This window comes from Cetorhinus maximus, chromosome 2, assembly GCF_964194155.1.
Source record: "Cetorhinus maximus chromosome 2, sCetMax3.hap1.1, whole genome shotgun sequence".
Classification (NCBI taxonomy): Eukaryota; Metazoa; Chordata; class Chondrichthyes; order Lamniformes; family Cetorhinidae; genus Cetorhinus; species Cetorhinus maximus.
This window is the reverse complement of record NC_135880.1, coordinates 151,293,310-151,317,397: the sequence shown is the minus strand read 5'-3', so window position 1 is coordinate 151,317,397 and position 24,088 is coordinate 151,293,310. Positions and strand designations below refer to the sequence as shown.

The 24,088-nt window shown below is 42.2% G+C and overlaps 1 protein-coding gene across 4 annotated transcripts in view; it reads left to right on the top strand.

Moving 5' to 3' along the window:
- The window catches only part of LOC144698702 (adhesion G protein-coupled receptor L3-like), an 891,299-nt gene that overhangs the window by 535,945 nt on the left and 331,266 nt on the right, over window positions 1-24,088 (top strand). The window lies entirely within an intron of this gene.

Genomic DNA, 24,088 nt, shown 5'->3' with positions numbered 1-24,088 from the left:
AAAGAGAGAGAGAAAACAAGGGGACATGAGAGAGAAAGAGAGAGAGAAAGGAAGAGAGAAGAACTCCAGCTCCAAAAATTGGAAATGGAGCTAGCTAAGGAGAAAGACGAGGCAGCTGGAAGCTGCAAGGGAAAATCTCTCTCTACGCAGTAGCATCCCCTATCTCCCTAACCCAGTACCACTCCCTGAGACCCTCAAGTATGCTAGGTTCATTCCCAAATTCGAAGAGTGATGTGGAGTCATTTTTTGCCTCTTTTTAGAAAGTAGCAAAACGGCCATCAGATATCTGGACATTTTTAACTCGGGGGCAGCTGTCAGGGAGAGCCCAAGAGGTCTACTCCATACCGACTCCTGATGTGACCATGGTTTATAAGCAGACCAAGGCTGCCATCCTAAGTGCCTACGAGTTAGGCCTGGAGGCATATCGCCAGCAATTCTGAAACCCACACCAACCTACCTCAAGTTCATACGGCTTAAGCAAATTGCGTTTGATCGATGGTCAAGGCCCCCAAAGATTCCATGCACCTATGAGGGATTGCGGGAGTTGATATTCTTAGAGGAATTTAAAAACTGTTTACTCTCCAGTCTGAGAATGCACTTGGAGGAGCAGAGAATCTTCACAGCCCAGGAGCAGCGTCACAGCAGACAGCTATGATCTCACCCATAGTCCTGGAAACTCAGGGAGACCCTTTCCAAACCATTCCCATGACCACTGGAAAGATAAGCAGGAAATGATCAGAAAGGACCCCCAACCAGAAATGAAAACACAAAGGAGGTTGCGAAGTCCTCCTGCAGCCTGAAAGGACAATACCTGGAGGCCAGTGTGTTCCCATTATAATAAAATAGGCCATTCCAGGCCTGAGTGCTGGAAATTGTGAGGAGAGCCTATAGGTCTAATAGGACTTCATCTGAGTAGCCTCCCAAAGGATACTCCAATGGGTAGTGCACAGAGCAGACGGAGACTCTCACTCCAGAAACTTATCTTTTGGAGGGCATGGCTTTATGTGTATCTGAGCTGGACAAACTCCCAGAGAGCTTTCTGAGTTTTGTACTATAAGGAACAGTGTCCCCCTACCCGTCCCAAAATGTGAGCAAGTCTGTTGTACAGCTCTTGGACTCAGGGGGCACTCAGTCCTTATTGAAGGAGGGAAACCTAAACCTACTCCTGAGTCCTCCCTGAAGGCCAAAGCCCTGATCAGTGGAGTGGCAGGAGGACTTGTGTTTGCACCCCTCCATAGGGTCCACTTAGAGTGTGAACTTGTTTCAGGCCATGTCATGATAGGAATTGTCCCTGATCTACCAGTAGCAGGAATCTATTTCCTCCTTGGAAACGATTTGGCTGTAGCAAAGTGTTAGCCGGCAAAAGAAAAGAGGCCAATGTCAGCCAGCAGAAATCTGCAGGAGTGCAGAAGGCTGGGGAATGTTCAGAGGCCCAAAGGGTGAAATAACCTCAAAGCTATTGAGCAAGAGCTGCATGAATGTAACAAGGCCAAAGCCAGGCCAGCAAAGTTAAGAAGTCCAGGAAGGGCCAATAGAATTTAAATAGACTCACAGAATATCCTAGAATTAAAAAGTGCCGGAGCAGGGAAAGTGATAGTGAGGGACATGCCCCACGTAGTCGAAAAGCCTGAAGGAAGGTACGTTATTAAACCAGGAAAGACCAAGGTTAAGGAATTGCCTGAGTATAGCTGGCAGAAACTTTCTTTCCAAATTTAATAAGGCACAAAGGAAGTCCCCAAGCTGACGAGCAGATAGAGAGTGAGATGCCTCCCCCAGTTGAAACACCACAAGGGAATGTAACCGGAGCTGCACCTCCACTTGAGGGCAGTGGTGTTCCAGGTGACAGGGAACAAGTTAGGGGAGCACCTGCTCCCAATCCAAAGGCACCAGCCAAGAAGCCCTCCTGGTAACCGTTTACCGTGACAAAGCTCGGAGTAGAGAGCTTGTTTTAGGATTCTTGTGTCAGGTATGTGGATGATGTGACCCGCACAACATAGCTGATTAGCCATACCCTGTGTCTCAACACTTGGAATGTTGGCCTGAGAGGTCATTGATATTGGAGCCTGCCATTGAATTTGCAGGATTTTGCAGAGGCATCACTGGTGGTATTTCTCCAGGGATTTAAGGAGTCTGCTGTACACAGTCCATGTCTCTGACTCATACAGGAGGGCAGGCAGCACCGCAGCTGTGTAGACCATGAGCTCAGTGCTGGGTTTGAGGCATCAAATACCCTTTTCCTCAGATGGCCAAAGGCTGCGCTGGCGCACTGGAGGCGATGTGAGGTTTAATCATTGATGTCTACCCTTGCTGAGAGGAGGCCCCCAAGGTACCAGGTTGACAACACACCATCCTGGAGTCACATTTACTGCTGCAGGAAAGCCGATCTGATCCCCTGACTATCGAATCCCGTATCACTATTGCTGTTCCACTCTTCTTCCTCCCCTCCCATGCAGCTGAGCTACTGTGGTGCCACAGACTTGGCTATGGCTGCACTGCCCTGAGGAACCATTGCCCTCACTAGTATCCAAAAAGGAAAACCAATTAGCAAGCAAGATAGACTTGGTGGACTCTTCCACCACCTGCCTGGTTCTCTTAGATTACCTGGCTGTCACTCATTCCCTCTCTGCCTGCATGCTCCTAACGTACAGTGTGACTACCTCCCTAAATGTGCTATTCACGTAGTTCTCAGCCTCGCTTGAGTTCTGACACCCAGCACTCAAGCTTCTGCAACCAGTGACACTTCCTGCAGATGTGTTCATCTAGGACACGTGTGTCCAAGACTTCCCACATACCACAGGATGTACATTCCACTTGGTCAAGCTGACCTGCTACACCATAACTTTAAAAACTATTTATTACAATCAGAATAAGTAAAATAAATTGCCAGTTACTCACCAATCAGCTTCTCCTCCTGTACCAAAGTAAAAGCCAACTACTGGAGGCTGAAAAAAAGAGGTAGAAAAAGAAAGGAGCACCTCCTTCCCCAAACTCCCTCACTCACCAAACTTCCACTTTGCACTCTATGCACCCAAAGCAGCACTCCAGTGCAGACCAGTGCTTCATTATTGATTTTTCCCTCCATAATGAGGTCAGAAGTGGGGTAGTTCACTGATGATTACACAGTATTCAATACCATTTGCAGCTCCTCAGATAATGAAGCAGTCCATGCCCACATTCAGCAAGAAATGGACAACTTTCAGGTTTGGATAACAGCTCTGTGAGTGTATCTACGCCACATGGACTACAGCAGTTCAAGGATACAGCTCACTATTACCTTTCTAAGGGCGATTAAGGATGGACAATAAAGGCTGTCCTTGCCAATGATGCCTACATGACATGAATAATTAGTAAAATCTGATGCTGTTTTTTTCAAATGATGTTGCTGAGGGGAAGCATGTAGGTGAGAAATAGGAGAGAACCAAAGATAGATCATTAGGCAGGGGATGCCTGATGTAACAGTGCAGGAATGGGAAGAGAAACCATTTCAGGTAATTATATGGCTATTTTTGGATAGAAAAGCAGAGATCCAGTTGGGTGCAGTCTCACCCAGGTGGATGAAAGTCGAGAGCCATTCAAGGAAGATACTGTGGTCAAAGACTGTATTAAAATGAACATTCTAAAAAAAGAGATATGCTGGCGGCAGCAAGTACTAAGGTTATTTCAGTTATTTGCACAAATTTAAAGGAAGCATTTGCATTTTGTTTTTGTAAGTTAATCGAGCATTTTTTGTCTGCAATAAACTTGGACAGTGCTACTTAACAGCTAATACACTACATTCTAGCATAATCCAGAGTGCTTACAAAGAATAGAGTGCCTACGATTGAAGAATTAGAGGTTGTTGGTTTTTCTGCCTTCCCTTTTTCTTGTAGTTGATTTAATTTCTACAAATGTTTCGCAACGTATTTTCACCACATATTTGCTAAAATAGTAGCTGAAAGGTTTACCATCCCTTCAGCCATTAGCAAATCCCATATGAAATTATAAAAGCCTGAAATGTACAACACTGCCTATATTGTACTATTGTATCCTGAAGATCATATTTATCAAATTTTATTTGAGAAAAACTTCTCTTCACTATAATCAGTCTCTTGCAGCATTGCACATGGGGCGTCAAGAGGGGAGTGAATTGAGCCTTTACAAATACAATTGAGTCCCTATATTAAAGTCATAGTTTCTGTTTTTTTCATGTAATTTCCATAATTTATATGGTTTAGCTATATATCTAAAATATCTTAAAGTTGTTGTGTTAGCATGCACTTATTCATTTTTTTCTTTTTCAATTCCTATTTCATAACGGAATCCCCCAATGAATCATCTGATGAGTGCCAGTTGTTATGATTTGCAATGAAGACAAATGAGTTCAACCTGGGTGTACACATATGGCCACACTGAAAGCCAGAAGAGGTGGATAGATGAGTTGCTTTTGTGCCAGGCACGTGGCCGCATGTGCTCAAGTGTGCGCATTAAAATAGACCCGCCTACTGAAATTTGCCTCACTGTAATTCCATCTCCCTGCCAGTTGAGGTGCTGATCATTGCAGTATAGGATTGATGGGCCATGCTGCAATTCTCATCATTATCCTAGTGACAGACACTCTAAATGGCTTGCAACTGATTGCTTGTGATTTATTGGGTCAGCATAGTTGAGAGTTTAAATTGTGATCCATACATCTTCATCGCCATTGTATTTAACATTCTGCTGTTTTAATATCTCAGTTGAAACCATGCGTGGTTTTTTTGTCAAGTCTATCAAGCTTGGAGATCTGTTAAGTTTCATTCTTTTGAAGTTAGACTGTGTTTTTGGCTTTTTAACTTCATTTGTATTCATCCCGTCTTTGTAAACATAATGTCATCTATTCAGTGAAGTCTGTCATCTGTCTTGATCTTTGTGCTCATTTATGAAATCACACTGCCAGCAAAATGGCAATGCTAGTAACTACACCGCTAATCATTTTTGATATGCTTTTGTGGATTTTCTGCAATAGACTTCACTTAGTTGTTTTGTCTAGGTTGTTTCATTGCAATCTATTTTTATTTTAATCAATGCAACCTATGATGAATAGTAGGGAAATAACAGAGGAGTCTGATCACTTAGCTGAGGGTGACGTGTCTTGCAGGTTCACTGGCATTGCGGCACCTTCGCCTATTGTGAGTTCAAACCTTTCGCATGTGTTAGCTCAGGTGGACAAAGTGAATGCACCTGATATGCTAGGATGAACCATGAAATACTGAAATAGCAGGAGACTAGGAGAGAAAACAACTTTTGGCTAAGGTTGAATACCTAAACCTGATACTCCCGGAGAAACAGGAGGGAAATAGTTCTGTGGATGATCAACTATTAGCAGGTCTGGGCACCTGTGTGTTTGATTCTGTGAAAAAGACCTGGTAGTAGCTATGTGGTCTTAGTTTCCAAACGCAATATGACCCCTCGCCCTTCCCCTAAAGCAAAATGTCTGACTCTAATAGTTTTCATTATGTTCAAGCATTTGGGCACACGAGCCTGTGTAAGCTAATCAGCATCCATAAAAAATATTCCCTTTTTGGGGTTTCCTCTTCCATTCTTTTGAAGGTATGAGTCAACTTGAGGTACTATTCCACAAATGCTGGCCTCATTGAATTGCCCTTGACCATCAATGTTGAAAGACTTGTCAATTGGAAGACATTATATCCAAGACAGATCCTGCCTTGGCACTGTGTTCACTTGTGATACTCCCAGTGCAGGAGTTATTGGATTTGAATAAGGGCTTTGACAATTGTTTTTCTTTTTTAAAAAGAGCGCGGAGAGTGGGGAGACTTCATTTTAAAAAGAATGCGCAAAGTGGGAGACTTCATTTTATAAAGAGAGCAGGGAGACTTCATTTTAAAAAGAGTGGGGAGACTTCATTTTAAAAAGAATGCGCAAAGTGGGAGACTTCATTTTATAAAGAGAGCAGGGAGACTTCATTTTAAAAAAAGCGGGGAGACTTCATTTTATAAAGAGAGCGGGGAGACTTCATTTTATAAAGAGAGCGGGGTGCCTTCAGTTTAAAAAGAGCAGGGAGACTTCAGTTTAAAAAGAGCGCCGAGAGCAGTGAAACTTCATTTAAAAAGAATGGGGAGACTTCGTGCGAGACCAGCAGTGGAGTGACGTCACGAACCACAACATGACATGAGTGCAGGGAAATCAGCTGATTGGTGAGTATATCTAGCCTTTAAAGTTAAAGGTAAGGTCTTTAGTTTGTGCTTAGGTCTCTAGTCTTTTTTACCCCCTTTCTCTTAAAAATAGCTTGTTAAATATAAGACCGATACTGGTGTAAAAAAAACTTAATTACAATAAAATGTAAAGAACAGGGGATTCTTCAAGTGTAAACTTAGGGATACTAGAGTAATTAATTAATAACTTACCCTACCTGCCATCACTATGGTATTTTATGTGTTGCTGCTGCTTTTGTGGGGGCTGCTGGACACCAAGGTGATCCAGAGCAAACACATCTGTAATAAATGTTTGCAGCTCAAGGAATTTCAGATTCGAGTTGAGGAGCTGGTGTCTGAGCAGCAGACAATGCACCACATCAGGGAGGGGGAAAGTTACTGAAACACTTCGCTCCAGGAGGCGGTCACACCCCTCAGATCAGGTCATTTAAATTTGGTCTGTGATCAGAGACTGGAGGGTGTGACTGCAGGCGAGGCAAGTATGGGGACCCAGGGAGTAGCGTTCGAGGAGCCTCAGCCCCTGTAATTTCCCAACAGTTACCAGGTTCTTGCAAGTTGTGTGGATGTGAGCGGGGACTGCAGGGAGGATGAGCAAACTGACCATGGCACCGTGGTACAGGGAGCCATTCAAGTCGGGGGAGGAAATAGGAACGTAGTAGTGGTAGGGACAGTATATGTAGGGGAAGCGATACTGTTCTTTGCAGCTGTGAGCATGAGTCCCAAAGGCTGTGTGGCCTGCCAGAGTTAAGGACATCTCCTCAGGACTGGAGAGGAACTTGGAGTGGGAGGGGAGAGATCCAATTGTAGTTGACCACATTGGTATCAACGACATTGTTAGGATAGAAAGGAGGTTCTGCTGAAAGAACTTGAACAGTTAGGAGCTAAATTAAAAAGTAGGTCCTCCAGATAATAATCTCGGGATTACTACCTGAGCCACGGGCAAACTGGCAGAGGGCAAATAAAGTCAAGGAGTTAAATGCATAGCTCAGTAATTGGTGTGGGAGGAATGTGCTTCAGTTCATGGGGTACTGGCACAAGTACTGTGTAGAAGGGAGCTGTTCTGGTGGGATGGGGTTCACTTGAACCGTGCTGGGACCAGTGTCCTGGCGAATCGAATAACTAGGGCTGTAGAGAGGGCTTTAAACTAAATGGAGGCGGGGAGAGTTCTGGAGAGGGGATACGTACGCTTACAGAGCAAAAGAATATGGCAGCATTGCAGGGCAGCTATTTAGGTAATGATACCCAGAGTGTGACAAGAAGGAACAGAGTGTACGAACACAAAAAAAACAGCAGAAAATAGGGTCAAAGGGGGAAAAAAATGGTAAAAAGGCAAAATGAATGGCTTTTTACTTAAATGCGTGTAGCATTCAGAACAAAATAAATAAATTATCGTCACAAATAGAGGTTAATGGGTATGATCTTATAACCATTACGGAGGCATGGTTACAAGCAGATCAAAGCTGGGAACTAAATATTTAGGGGTATGCGACTTTTCGATAGAACAGGCAGGAAGGAAAGGGTGGTGGGGTAGCTTTGTTAATACGAGATGGAATAAGTACGATAGCAAGAAATGACCTTGGATCGGAGGATGTAGAATCCATCTGGGCGGAGGTAAGAAATAACAAGGGGAGAAAGACACTGGCGGGAGTAGTCTATAGGCCCTCTAACAGTAGCTATACTGCCCGACAGAGAATAAATCAGGAGATAATGAGGGCATGTAAGAAAGTACATTAATCTTGGGTGATTTTAATCTTCACGTGGATTGGGAAAATCAAATTGGCAGAGGTAACCACGAGCAAGAATTCATAGTATATTTAGGGCAGTTTCCGAGAACAATATGTTGTGGATCCAACCAGAGGTCAGGGTATTTTGGATCTGGTAACGTGTAATGAGGCAGGTTTAATAAATGATCTCAAAGTAAAAGAGCCCCTCGGAAACAGTGACCATAATATGGTAGAATTTAGCATTCAGTTCTGAGAGTGAGAAACTTGGGTCGGAAACCACTGTGCTAAACTTAAATAAGGGTAATTACAAAGGAATGAGGGCAGAGTTGGCTGGAGTGGACTGGGAAAGGAGTTTAGCAGAAAAAACGGTTGATGAATAATGGCAGATGTTTAAGAAAATAGTTCATGACTTACAACAAAAATGTATCCCAGTGAGGAAGAAGGATTTTAGGAAGGGGGTAAACCAACCATGGTTAACCAAGGAAGTTAAGGATAGTATCAAACTGAAAGAAGAAACATACAATGTGACAAAGATTAGTGGAAAACCAGAGATTGGGAAAGTTTTCAAAACCAACAGAAGATGACAAAAAAAAATAAAGGGGAAAAAATAAATTTTGAGGGTAAACTAGCAAGTAATATAAAAATGGACAGTAAGAGCTTCTTTAAATATATAAAAAGGGAGAGAGGCTAAAGTGAACATAGGCCTCTTAGAGAATGAGGCTAGGGAAATAATGGGGGACCAGGAAATGGCAGAGGAGTTGAATAAATACTTTTCATCAGCCTTCACATTAGAAGACACTAATAGCATTCCAAAAACACTAAATAATCAAGGGGCAAAAGGGGGAGGAAAGAATAACTATCACTAGAGAAAAAGTACAAGGGGTAAAGGCCCATAAGTCCCCTGTGCCTGATGGGTTGCATCCTAGGAAATTAAAGGAAGTAGAAACACAGATAGTGGATGCACTGGTATAATCTTCCAAGAATCATTAGATTCTGAAAGAATCTCCGAGGATTGGAAAACTGCCAATGTAACACCCTTATTCAAAAAGGGAGGGAGACAAAAAATCAGGTAACTATAAGTCAGTTAGCTTAACATCTGTCATTGGAAAATGTTAGAGTCTTTTATAAAGGATGTAATGACAGAGCATTTAGAAATGCGTAATATAATCAAGCAGAGTCAGCATGGCTTCATGAAGGTGAAATCATGCTTGACAAATTTATTCAAATTCTGTGAGGAGGTAACAAGCAGGATAGATAAAGGGGAAGCAGTTGATGTAATATATTTGCATTTCCAAAAGAATTTCAATAAGGTACCGCACATAGGATACTTAATAATATAAGAGCCCATGGTGTTGGGGGTAGTATATTAGCACGGATAGAGGATTGGCTAACTAATAGAAGTTGGGATAAGGGGGGCATTTTCAGGATGGCAACCTGTAAGTAGTGGAGTACCACAGGAATCAGTGCCGGGGCCACAATTATTTACAATATATATTAATGACTTGAATGAGAGAAGTGAATGTAATATCGCCAAGTTTGCAGATGACTCAAAAATAGATGGGAAGGCAAGTGGTGAGGATGACACAAAGAGTCTACAGAGGGATATAGACAGGTTAAGTAGGTGGGAAAGACCTTGGAATATACTGTGGGAAAATGTGAGGTTATGCATTTTGGCAGGAAGAGTAGAGGAGCTGAATATTATTTAAATGAATAAAGACTGTCGAAAGCTCTCGTGCATGAATACCAAAAAGCTAACATACAAGTTCAGCAGGTAATGGGAAAGGCAAATGGAATGTGGGCCTTTATTTCAAAGGGAATGGAATATAGAAATAGGGAATCTCGCTAAAACTATACAAGGCGCTAGTTAGACCGCACCTAGAATACTGTGAACAGTTTTGGTCCCCTTATCCAAGGAAAAATATACTGGGATTGGAGGCAGTCCAGAGAAGGTTCAGTAGGTTGATCCCGGTTATGGAGGGATTTTCTTATGAGGAGAGGTCGAGTTGTTGGGCCTGTACTCATTGGAGTTTAGAAGAATGAGAGGTGACCGTATTGAAACATATTAATTCTTAAGGGGCTTGACAGGGTAAATGCTGAGAAGTTGTCTTCCCTTGTGCAAGAGTGTAGAACCAGAGGGCATAATCTCAGAGTAAGGGGTCGCCCATTTAAGACAGAGGTGAGGAGAAATTTCTTCTCTGAGGGTAGTGAATCTGTTGAATTCTTTGCCACAGGAGGCTGTAGAGGCTGGGTAATTAAGTATATTCAAGGCTGAGATAGACAAAATTTTAATCAGTAAGGGAATCAAGGGCTATGGGTAAAAGGCAGGAAAGTGGAGTTGAGGATTATCAGATCAGCCATGACCTCATTGAATGGCAGAGCAGACTCGATGGGCCGAATGGCCTACTTCTGTTTCTACGTCAAATCCTAGAGCCAAATCTTGTCAGTGGCAGCGGTCCCTATTAAGAATGGTCACCTGAAAGCAGTGGCCGCTGATTGAGCTGCACCAGTAGGAGCAGGATACTGCAATGGATGTGCACCTTCACAACCAACTAGGTATCTGCCTCCGGTCAAGGTAAGGTTGGTGAGGGCAAACAGTACCATTGTTGGGGGGGGCCTTGCTACCATGCTCCCTTTCATGGATCAACGAGTGCCCAAAAAGAAGGCTTCACACCCCTTTGGGACCTGCTGGGAGGCCCTGGAGGTCTCCCCACGTGGTAGAGGGCCCTCCCCTCACTGGTAAAATGCTGAAAGATTTAAAAGCTGATAAAATTATTTGATCTAATGCTTCCGATACAAAGCTTGGAAGGGGTTGGCATTGTAGGCTTGTACACCTATATTTCATGGTGGTAACAAGATTTGATGACTTATACGGAAATGTGACATTTCACCAAATTTAATGAATCAACCAGAAATATCACAAGTACTGAAATTTTGAGTAAACCTGTCATTTATCTTGTTCCACACTAACTGAACCATCAGATTTTACATAAACTGCCATCATAAACATCCTACAGTCATTACACTTCGCTAGTGTGACTGAAGACCAAATATATGATCTAGTGGTGCAGGAATATGAGGGTTTCAAATATAATCTATTACAGCCTGGCAAACATCCCAGCTACTTAATTGGTGAAATGGTAACATGTTGTCAAAATCACATTGGATTTAAACTTGTTTCTCTTCTTGTATATTTTCTGTTGTAATTCTCAGTTAGACTACCTTAATCCTTTGAGTACTGAATATTCCTAATGGTTTTTTCAACGCTCACTTCTTAATTCATGACGTGTCCATTTAAATTGTTTCATGGCAAGAATGGAAAATCAGGATTTTTTTTTTAGTGGAATAGTGTTTTCCAAAAGAAAACACATTTAATCCAAACTAATGAGATCCCCTCGCTCTTGGTCGTTGCCACTCTTGTACGTCTATCAGTGTGTCTATTATTTTTTCTCTCAATGTATTTTGAATGAATTTGAGCCACTTTGTGTGACACTAATCTGCAACACACAACTGCTTATAAATTATGGCTAGATTATCAATTTTACTTATAGTGCAAGAGTGACCTATGTGAGAAATATCACACCAGCTCAGCTTGGGCTGTTCGTTAACTGCTATCATTGAGACACATTCTACGATGTAGAGAGGGGGAGAGAGTGAGAGAGTGTTACTTTATACATATCCAGCATTCACAGATCAGTGCTTCTGGCTGAATGAGCGTTGAAAACCTTTTTCTTAATTCATTCGTGGGAAGTGAGTGTTGCTGGCAAAGCAAGCATTTATTTCCCATCCCTAATCGCCCTTGAGATGGTTTAAAAAATAGAAAGGAAGAAGGGAAGTGCTTGTAAAGCATTTTCCATGACCGCTGGATGTCTCAAAGAACGTTATGTGCAATGAAGTGTTTTTGAGGTGTAAGAAACACTGCAGCAAATTTGCATACAGCAAACTCCCATAAACAACAATGTTATAAAGGCCAGATAATCTGTTTTTTTTATGTTGATCGAGAGTCAGGATACCGGGAATAACTCCCCTATCCTTCTTTGAAATAGTGCCATAGGATCTTCTGTATCACTTGAGCAAGCAGGTGGGTCCTTAGGTTAACGTCCCATCTGAAAGACGGTGGTGTGGGTGAGCCACCTCTGTAGTCAGTGTGGTGTGGATATGTCCGCAGTGCTGTGTGGGAGGGAGTTCCAGGATTTTGATCCAGCAACAGTGAAGGAGTGGCGCTATAGTTCCAAGTCAGGATGATGTGAGACTTCAGGGGGTAGGGTGGGGACACTTGCAGCTGGTGGTGTTTCCATTTGTCTACTACCCCTGTTTTTCAAGTTGATAGAGGCTGTGCATTTGAAAGGTGCTGCAGGAACCTAGGCGCATTGTTGCAGTGCAAATATAGATGGTGTACACTGCTGCCACTGTGTTCTGGTGATGGATGGAGTGAGTGTTTAAGGTAGTGCCAAACAAGCAGGCTGATTTGTCCTGGATGGTGTCAAGCTTTTTGAGTGCTGGACCTGCACTCATCGAGGCAAGTGGAGAGTATTCCATCACATTTTTTACTTGTGCCTGTCTATATTGGTCGGGTTTTGGGAGTCAGGGTATGAGTTACTCGCTACACAATTCCCAGCCGATAGCCTGTTCTCGTAGCCACAGTACTTGTGGCTTGTCCAGTTAAGATTCTGGTCAATGCCGACCCCAGGATATGGATGACAGGGGATTCAGCGAAGGAAATGCCATGAACATCAAGGGAAGATCATCAGATTCTTTCTTATTGAAGATGGTCACTGCCTGTCACTTACGTGGAACAAATATTATTTGCTACTTATCAGCTTAAGCCTGAATGTTGTTCAGATCTTCCTACATGTGGGCATAGATTGCTTCTTATCTGAGGAGTTGCAAATGCTAATGAACATTGTGTAATATTCAGCGAGCATCCCCACTTCTGACTTTATGATGAAGGGAAGGACATTGATGGAACAACTGAAGATGGTTGGGCCTAGGATACTGCCCCAAGGAACTCCTGCAGTGATGCCCTGGGGCTGGGATGATTGGCCCCAATAACTACAACCACCTTCCTTTGTGCTAAGTATGACTCCAACAGTGGAGAATTTTTCCCCTGATTCCCACTGGCTCCAGTTTTGTTAGGGTTCATTGATGCCATACTCTGTCAAATGGTGCTTGATGTCAAAGGCAGTCATTCTCACCTTAGCTCTAGAATTCAGATCGTTTGTCCATGTTTATAAAGGCTGTGATAAGATCTGGAATGCAGTGGCCCTGGCGGAACCCAAACTGAGCATTAATTGGCAGGTTATTGCTGTGTAAGTGCCACTGGATAGCACTGTCAATGACCCCTTCCATTACTTTTTTTTATTCATTCATGGCATGTGGGCCAATCGCTAAGCTGCCTTTTTGAACTGCTGTAGTCCCTGTGGTGTAGGTACACCCACAGTGCTGTTAGGGAGAGAGTTCCAGGATTTTGACCCAGGAACAGTGAAGGAACGGCGATATATTTCCAAGTCAGGATGGTGAGTGGCTTGGACAGGAGCTTCCTGGTGGTGGTGTTACCCATTGTCAGCACCCTTGTCCTGCTAGATGGTAGCAGTCATGGGTTTTGAAAACTGCTGTCTAAGGAGCCTTGGTGAGGTGCTGCAGTGCAACTTGTAAATGGTAAACACTGCTGCTACTGTGCATCGGTGGTGGAGGGAGTGAATGTTTGTGGATGTGGTGCCAATCAAGCAGGCTGCTTTGTCCTGGATAGTGTCAAGCTTCTTGAGTGCTATTGGAACTGCACTAATCCAGGCAAGTGGGGAATATTCCATCACATTTCTGATTTGTGCCTTGTAGGTGGGGGCAGATTTTGGGAAGTCTGAGGGTAGACTGATGGCGCAGTAATTGGCCGGGTTGGGTTTGTTCTGCTTTTTGTGGACAGGGCATAACTGGGCAATTTCCCACATTATCAGGTATTGTTGTAGCTGCGCTGGAACAGCTTGGCTAGGTTCATGGCTAGTTCTGGAGCACAAGCCTTCGGTTATACTGCTGGGATGTTGCCTTTGCTGCGTCCAATAAATTCGGCCATTTCTTGATATCACGTGGAGTGAATCGGTTTGCTGCAGACTGTTGTAATATGCCTTTAAAGGAAAGTAGCATGCCTTCACGAGAAGGGAACCATTCAGGTGATCCAGCCTGAGTTTCACTTTGCCCTTGTACAGAACACAGCACACAAAACTCTGCTGCTGATATCTTCAAGCTTTCTGCCCAGGTAGATATTTCCTCATGAGCCTAGTTTAAATAAATGAACCCAACTTATTTACTAATCCCTTATCAGTGTTCATATCATTATAAAAACGCAACGAAGACTATCTTATATGACACTGGGGACCTCAGGTGGAGTCTGAGATGAAACATGCACTTAGCACTGATGATGGTTGTAAATGCTTCAGCCTTGACTTTTGCACTGTCATGGTTGACTCCCCCATTATTTTGGATGAGGATGTTTGTGGAGCTGCCTTCTGCAGTTCAACTGTCCTCCACCATTCAGGACTGGATGTGGCAGGAGTTTAGAGCTTTGATCTGATTCGTTGCTTATGGGATCACTCAGCTCTACTATAGCATGCAGCTGCAGCTGTTCAGCATGCATGTCGTCCTGTAATATAGCTTCACCAGGTTGGCACTTCATTTTTAGGTATGCCTGGTGCTGCTCCTTGCATGCTCTCCTGTGCTCTTCATTGAACCAAGATTGATTCCCTAGTTTGAAGGCAATTTAAAGTGAAGAATACACCAGGCCTTGATGCTACGGATTGTGGTTAAATACAGTTCTGCTTCTGATGACCCACAGCGCCTCATCTATGCCATTTTTAGCTTCTAGATCTGTTCTGAATCTATTCCATCTAACACAGTGATAGTGTCACACAACATGATGAAGCTTGTCCTTAGCATGAAGGCGGGCCTTTATCTCCAGAAGACTGTGACATGGTCAGTCCCACCAATAGTGTTGTAGATAGATGCACCTGTGACAGCTAGATTGTTGAGGACAAGGTCAAGTCGGCTCTTCCATATAATGGCTCTCTCATCACCTGCCAAGGGCCTTTTCAAGCAGATGTATCCTTTAGCTCAGCCAGCTCGGTCAGTAGTGGTGCCACTGAACCACTCATGATAGACGTTGAAGCCCTTGCTACATCTCGGTGCTACCTCCAAGCAGTGTTCAACATAGAGAAACATATATTTATCAGCTGAGGGAGGGCGGTAGGTGCTATTGAACAGGAGGTTTCTTTGCCCATGTTTGACCTGATGCCATGAGACTTCATGGAGTCCAGGGTCAATGTTCAAGACTTCCAGGCTCATTCCCTCCCAACTGTATACAAAAGTGCTGTGTATGTCTGTCCTTCCAGGGACATAACATCCCCAGGGGTAGTAATGGATGGATCTGGAACATTGGCAGAACTGGAGCAAGAAAGAAGAGCAACTTTTAAGCGCTCAGGAGCTCTGGTGTGCGGCAAATTTGGTAGCCAGTTTGTACACAGCAAATGTTCATGATCAAATATTCATGATGCAAATGCTCATTGCATGACATGGACTGCAGCGGTTCAAGAAGGCAGCTCACCACCACTTTCTCAACAGTAATTAGGGATAGACAATAAATGCTGGCCTAGCCAGTGACACCCACATCCCATGAATGAATAAAAATAAAAAAAATGACAGTCTGTTTTTGATGGCATTGAATGATAAAGGAATATTAGCTAGGACACCAGAAAAACCTGCTGCTGTTCTTCAGAGTACCATTGGATCTTTTTATCTGGCTAAATGGGACGTTCTGAGAAAAGAAAAACTAATATGTGCATTTATATAGTGCTCCTTTTTGACTTCAGGACTTTATAACTAATGATGTACTTTTGAAGTGTAGTCACAGTTGTAGGAAATGTGGCAGCTAATTTGAGCTCGGCACAGTGCCACAAGCAATAATGAAATGAATAACCAGTTCATTTAGATATTGGTTGAAAAATAAATATTTGTCAACTGGGAGAAACTTCCTTTACACCCAACCAAGAGAGCAGATAAAACAATGCAGCACTCCATCAGTACTGCACTGCATTGTCAGTCTCTAGATTATAGGTCTCTAGACTGAGGGGCGACCTGATCGAGGCGTACAAGATTATGAGGGGCATGGACAGGGTGGATGGGGAACAGCTGTTCCCCTTAGTTGAAGGGTCAGTCACGAGGGGACATAAGTTCAAGGTGAGGGGCAGAAGGCTTAAGGGGGATGTGAGGAAAAGGTTTTTACCCAGAGGGTGGTGACGGTCTGGAATGCGCTGCCTGGGAGGGTGGTGGAGGCAGGTTGCCTCCCATCCTTTAAAAAGTACCTGGATGAGCACTTGGCACGTCATAACATTCAAGGCTATGTTGAATGTTAAACATAGTGCTGGTAAATGGGATTAGGTAGGTAGGTCAGCTGTTTCTCAAGTGTCGGTGCAGACTCGATGGGCCGAAGAGCCTCTTCTGCACTATGTGATTGTGATATGCTCAACTCTAAGATCGGGTTTTCACCCACAACATTCTAACTCTGAGGTAAGGCTGGCACAAGAACGAGCACATAAATTCACTCCAGCTCCAAGAAATATTGTAGTTATCCTGATCCTGCTATGATGTACTATCATAATATGTACTGACAATTCTGAAGTACCCTCCCAGAACACCCTTGTCCTCACTTATCACCCTACCAGCCTCTGCATTCAAAGGATCATCCACCGCCATTTCCATCAACTCCAGCATGATGCCACCACCAAACACATCTTCCCTTCACCTACCCTGTCGGCATTCCATAGGGACCGTTCCCTCTGGGAAACCCTGGTCCATTCCTCCTTCACCCGTTACAGCTCAACCCCCTCCCACAGCACCTTCGCATCAACCGCAGAAGGTGCAACACCTGCCCCTTTACATCCCCCCTCCTCAATGTCCAAGGGCCCAAACAGTCCTTTCAAGTGAACCAGCACTTCACTTGCACTTCCCTCAATTTAGTCTACTGCATTCGTTGCTCCCAATGCGGTCTCCTCTACATTAGAGAGACCAAACGCAGACTGGGTGACCGCTTTGCAGAACACCTTCGGTCTGTCTGCAAGCATGACCCAGACCTCCCTGTCGCTTGCCATTTCAACACACCACCCTGCTCTCATGCCCACATGTCTGTCCTTGGCCTGCTACAATGTTCCAGTGAAGCTCAACGCAAACTGGAGGAACAGCACTTCATCTTCCGATTAGGCACTTCACAGCCTTCCGGGCTTAACATTGAGTTCAACAACTTCAGATCATGAACTCTCTCCTCCATCCCCACCCCCTTTCTCATCCCCTTTTTTCTAATAATTATTATATATATTTTTTTTAATATATTTTTCTTTTCTCACCTATTTCTATTATTATTTTAAAATTTATTTTCATCCATTGTTTTATTGTTTTAGCCTATTTCGATTGGACAAATGATATTAATATTGATGTGTTAAGCCTTTCTGTGCTAATATGGCCAGAGTAGCTTCCAAGTTAATAAAAGCAAAATACTGCGGATGCTGGAAATCTGAAATAAAAACCGAAAGTGTTGGAAAAACTCAGCAGGTCTGGCAGCATTTGTGGAGAGAGAAACAGAGTTAACATTTCGAGTCCAAAATGACTCTTCTTTGAATCACATTTCCAAGCTTCCAAGTTGTTTTGAGAGGTTGTGCCTTGAAAATTTAACACACATTCCTTGACAGTTAGTTTCTGGGTTTCTCCTAAACTGAGATCTTTTTAACGTATCCGGTTATTATTTTAATGTGTTGAATTACATTTTAACTTACCTCAGAAATATTCTATACCATATTAAGATATTTCAAGATGTATAGAAGGGTGGCAGTTTACAAGATTATAAAAAATCTTGAGTGGGAAGAGAGAAATGAGTTATATAATAAAATGAGATTTGCTACAGTGCATGTATTTTTCTAAAAAGTAGTAAGTTCTCCTTTAGATTTGCCTCTTAGTTTTCAAACAGTGGGAGTTTTTTGATAACTGATAAATGCCAGAGCACCTCATTTCTGCTCTTGGCATGAGGTAGTCTTTGCCTTTTGAAAGGCTGTTGGAGGCAAATAGTCCTGTGGTGGTTTCCAAATCTGTTACTGTTTGTAACTTGCTATGTTACTTCTGTAGCAGTGAACATGATTCAGCTCAGTGAATTCAAAGAGCTGCCCCTTTTTGGAAGAACTTCATGTTTTGCCCTGAGCTAAATATAGAATGGGGCAAAGCATTCCTTTTCTCAGTGTATTAAGTGTTGTTTGTTTCTGGACTGTTTTCAAACTCCTCTTTGATCAACATACTGGAATTCAGTGATTTTCAGAGTGTAGTGATGAAAGTTTTAAAATCCACAAATATCACCTGTGCTGTCAGTGAACCCTAATAAAGGGGAAGGGCTGGAGTCTAAATATTTTTGTATTACATCCAGTGCCCTGAAAACGCCCAGCATGAGAACTCAGATTTTGTCTTTCAGAATTTGTCTTCTCTCTGGAGGGACCATTTTGAGCTACACAGAAGTAGGAGGACATAGTGGCAATGAATCAAGAGGATCACACCATAAGTGTATTGCACAAATTAAATTTTTTCTTAAGTATGATCTTTTTTTCCCTGAGCACCAATATGTAAAATAAGTTGGTAATGATTTTAGTACTTGGCGAGATGAAGAACTCCCAAGAGATATCTATCCAATATCAGGAAGACTTTAAAGCTGCTTCATCGACTTTCTTAAAGGGGGATAAATGATTTCAAGAAATGATGCTCACATGAATAAGATTAGCTCTCTCTGCTGGTAACTTCAGTTGTTCGGCTATGCTTTACCATTGCTGTTGTATATTGAGCTTTCTGCAAAAAGCTCAGAATAGGAGGCAGATCCACTTCTTTATTTCCTAAACCTGGCACTATAAAATCAAATCTTACTAACATGCTGTTCCAGGCTAACGACATTAAACAACGACAGCTGTGTAAAAGAAAAAAGTTTCATTTTTGTTGGCAAATGTCTCAAAAATTTGGATTGTATGTTGTTTTAATGGGCCCATCGCATTATTCTCCTGAATATACTGTAGCATCCTCAGTCTAACTCACCAGTTTCTGGCAATCTTCCATTACAAGTGATCACTGGATGACCTTTGACATTTTTCCTTCAAAACTTAGCATGACAGGTGAAACTTTTTGCAGTCAGGTATGTCATAATAATTATTATTAGTTTTAATGGATAAAGAATTATGATTAACAAATAAAAAATTGTTCTTAGTTTGCACATGTATTTACAATAGGCACTCTAATGTGCACAATTCTTGCATTTAGGAGCTGAAGAGAAATATCTGGGCCTGCATGGTAGCAATTCAGTCAGGGACATAACAGTTGAACCAAATCCTGTGCTTGTTCAGTATCTGCATGCATGCACTTTGTTACTGAAGTCACAAGAACCTTGACTAGATTTTTTTTGTCACCAACCTGAGGACAGTGAGGCCAACAATTGTCCCATTGTCACCCTGCCTGAAACCCATAATTAAAGGCTCAGGAGGATACAGACTGGGACGTTCCTAGTGTCCTTGGCTTATTGTCATATATGGTGCATACATTTTTTCTTTACATGTCAATACAAACAAGTTTTTTCAAACTTGAAACAGTTTCTATAAAATGCTCTACACGCTACCCTTTGGTGACATCATCTAAAGCCACAGTATTAGTTTTCACATTTACACTGACAACACCCGATTCAACCTTACCACCTGTCTCAACTTCTCTACTGTTGCTAAATCATCGGACAGCTTGTCTGACATCTGGTACTGGATAAGCAGAAATTTCCTCCAATTAAATATTGGGAAGACTGAAGCCGTTGTTTTCAGGCATCCCGTTCCCTAGCTCCCGGCCCCATCTCTCTTCCTGGCTGAGATTTGTAATGTTCCTGTGGAGTGCCTTGGGAAGTTTCATTATATTATAGGTGCTATATGAGTTGCTATTGTTTATGAAAGTTTCCATAAATAGAGACTGAAAATGTATCCCCTGTTCCCATATTATTGTTTTTGTTGAATTTTATCTTTTTGTGGTAATGGCAGCCTACAGTTTTTGGATTGTGCACAAATGCATATGTGGAAATGAGATGGGCTAATAATACAGGAAACACTTGATTGTACTGTTTTAAGATTATACACTAAACAAGATAATTAGACATAATGGAGCAAAGCATCTATCTGAGGTATTATCACTCTGCATTATTTATTATAATTGCCATTTTAGAGTTAATCATTGTTGTGCATGATTAGATGTTAACTACTTTTTTGTGATGGGAAGATTAAGAGTTTCTGGAGTAAACTTTGAGATTAGATGTTTTAATACAATGATTGTGTCGGAATATATAATCTTTTTGTACAAGTATGTAGAGAATGTGTTTGATCTGAACTGTTTATCTAATTAATACCGACGGCTTTTAAACTTCATACAAGGTCTCTAATTAACAATAATGAGCGACACGCAAAGCATAAATTTGAATTTTGACTATTTGAATTCAGAAGCAAAAAATGGGTGCAAAAGACAAATGTCAGGTAGGTAAAACAATTGGGAAACAGACTGATTATAGGGGATTTAGAAGGAACAATGCAAATAAGAGAAGCGAAGGGACAATGTGAGTGAAGACTGAGAATCAACATAAAAGGGAATCCAAAAGTCTTCCCCAGGCCTACAAATAGTGAAAAGGTGGGAAAAGGAGGAGTGGGACTAATCAGGGACATAAAAAAGGATTTACACATGGAGGCATAGGGCATGACTGAGGTACTTGCTGAGTTCTTCACATCTGTCTTTACCAAGGAAGAAGATTCTGCCAAGCCATAGAGAAAGGGGCATGAGTTGAGACACTGGATGAGCTAAAAATTGATTAGCTACTTTGCAGGCTGGCTGCGCTTCAAGTTAATACGTCACCAGGACCGAATGAGATGCACAATTTCCACCTTTACTTCCCTCAGTATAAGTGGAGACATGGCCATAGTCTTCCAATCCTCTTTAGATACTTGGGAAATGCCAGAGGAATAGGAAATTGCAAATGTTACACTTTGCTCGAAAAAAGGTGTCGGGATAAACCCAGCAACTACAGGCCAGGCAATTTAACCTCAGTGGTGAGAAAGCTTTTATAAGCAATAGTTCGGGACAAAATCAACAGTCACTTGGACAAATGTGGATCATTTAAGGAAAGCCAGCATGTGTTTTTTAATGGCAAATCTTGTTAAATTTGCTTGAGTTTTTAGATGAGGTTGCAAAGATAATTGATGATGGTAATGTGTGGCTGATGTACGTACAAATATACAAAATAGGAGCAGAAGTAGGTTATTTAGCCCTCAAGCCTGCTCTGCTATTCAATAAGATCATGGCTAATCTGTTTGTGTTTTGAATTCTGCATACTCATCTACCCCGAGAACCTTTTGATTCTGTTGCCTAACAAGAATCTATCTACCTCCTTAAAAATATTCATTGACCCTGCCTTCTGAGGCAGACAGTTCCAAAGTCGCACAACCCTCTGAGTTGTACACAGACTTCCAAAAGGCATTTTATGAAGTGCCACCACACAGGCTTTTTAGCAAAGTTAGAGCTCATAGAATGAAAGATACAGTAACAGCCTGGATAAGAAAGTGGATGAGTGACAGGAAACAGAGCAGTGGTGAATGGTTGCTTTTTGGACTCGAGAAAAATTTATGGTCGGGTTCCCCAAGGAGGTCAGTGAAGGGACTTATGCTGTTCCTAGCATATATCAATCGTAGAGTTGGGGGTACAGGATACAATTTCATTATTTGTGGATGACACAAAACTTGGAAATATTATGAACTACAAGGAAGATAGCGAAGAACTTAGAGGATATCGACAGGCTGATGGAATGGGCAGATACGTGACAGATGAAATGAATGCAGAGAAATGTGAAATGATGCATATTGATTAGAAGAACACAGAGAGGGAATGGAAAATAAGGGGTACAATTCTAAAGAGGGCACAAGAACAGAGGGACCTCAGGGTATTTGTGCACAAACCATTGAAGGTGGCAAGGAAATTTGATAAAATCGTTAATAAAACATTCACAACCCTAGGTATTATTATTATGGGCGTAGAGTACAAAAGCAAGGAAGCTATGATAAGTCTGTACAAAACACTGATTCGGCCTCAACTGGAGTATTACATTCAGTCCTGGACAAGAAGGATGTGAAGGTATTAGAGAAGGTGCAGAAATGATTCACTAGAATGATTGCAGAGATGAGGAACTTCAGTTATGTAAATAAATTGGAGGATCTGAGGCTGTTCTCCATGGAGAAAAGTAGAAAAAGAGGAGATCCGGTAGAAGTTTTCAAAATCATGAGGGGTTTAGGCAGAATAGATGGGGATAAATTGTTTTCATTGGCAGAAGGATTGACAACCAGATGACATCAATTTAAGGTGTTAAGGTGTTGAAAGAAGCAATGGCGACATGGTGAAAAGACTTTTTTATGCAAGGAGTGTTTAGAATCTGGAAAACACTTCCTGACAGTGTGATGGAGGCAGATTCAGTCAAGGGATTCAAAAGAGAAATGGATAATCATCTGAAGGGGAAAAAAATTGCAGGGCTCCGGAGAAAAGGCAATGCGTGTTGAAGTAGGTGAGTTGCTCTTGCAGAGAGCTGGCATGGGCACGAACTGCTGAATCACCTTTTGTGCTGTAACAATTTTATACTTGGGTAGTTTTAGGCAAACTTCAAATCATTTAAACATAGCTGTAATAACATGCACCATTAGCAACCAGGCTTGGTCACTCATGGTTCATCTTTGATTTTCTAATGGACGGGTCATTGGTCCATGGTGGGCATGTATATGTTTGATCCTGGTATTCCATTGGAGGGAGGGATGAGATTGAATCCCCCTAACCCCACTACATGCAATTCAGTGAAAATTGGAAAAGAAAGATGTAACTTGTACTAACAAAGCCAACCCCAAAGCATTGCATAGTTGATTAATTACTTTTGAAGTGTTGCTACTAGTTGGAACCAGTGTCCTTGGTTTGCTGGAGCTAAAGGATCTGGGTTGCATGCTTTGTCCGGGGTGACCGTGTCGGTATAGAGACAGAGAACATAAGGAGGTTGTTGTTAGAATAAACATAAGCTGCTTATTTACAATCTAGCTCTATAACTATACTTATGTGTTCACAACATAAAAACTCTGTCTTCACTCCTCAGTAACTAATTCAAGATTCTCCCATAGAGGTAGCTGTGCTACTCTGCCAATGGATAATATGACCATGTGACTTTACAATACTTGTCTTAAAGGTATATTACGCCTTAAGTTACTACACTACTGTGATTGTGTGTGTAAATGTGGCAGCCAGTTTATGCACAACAAGGCCCCACAAATGACCAGTGTGACTAATGATTAAGTAATCTGTTTCTGAGTGATGATTGAAGGAGCAATACTGGCCAGGATACCTGGAGAACTTACCTTTTGAATAGTGACTTTTGCATCCACCTGTAAAAGTGCATGGGCCTGGATTTAAGAGAAAGTAGCATCTTAAACAATGCATCACTCACTCAGTCCTGATCTGAAGTGTTTGACTTCTGGATATTCTTAAAAAATCATTTTCAGAATGGGGGTCATGACTACAAAACCAGTTTATTACTTATCTCTAGTTTCCCTAAGAAGGTAGTCATGGGCTGTCATCTTGAACCACTGCAAGAAATGTGGTGCAGGTACACTCACAATATTGGAGGTTTAAGTCACAGTCTTGCAGCTGAGAGTTGAAAATGCTTTCACTGAACCAAACAATCAAGTAAACAGATACAAGATAAATACTGCAGATGTTGGAAATCTGAAATAAAAATAGAAAATGCTGGAAATATTCAAGCTAGGCAACATCTGATGAGAGAGAAAGAGTTAACCGGCTGGATTTTTAATAAGGTCGGGGTCTGGATCAGAGGCGGGTGGGCACACAATTTTACGCCACTGGCCTCCATGATCCAGACCCCGAGTCTCTTTGAATGAGGGTGGCTTGGCGATGATTTGGCTATCCACTGGGAAGCAGCAGGCAGCCAAATAAGGTCAATTATGTATAGTTAAGGAGAACATTAAGGTGCTCTTTCTGCACTGACTGAGATTTACAGTTGGCAATGCATGCAATGAATGTTAGTGAGCTCAGGTTGAGGACAGGGGG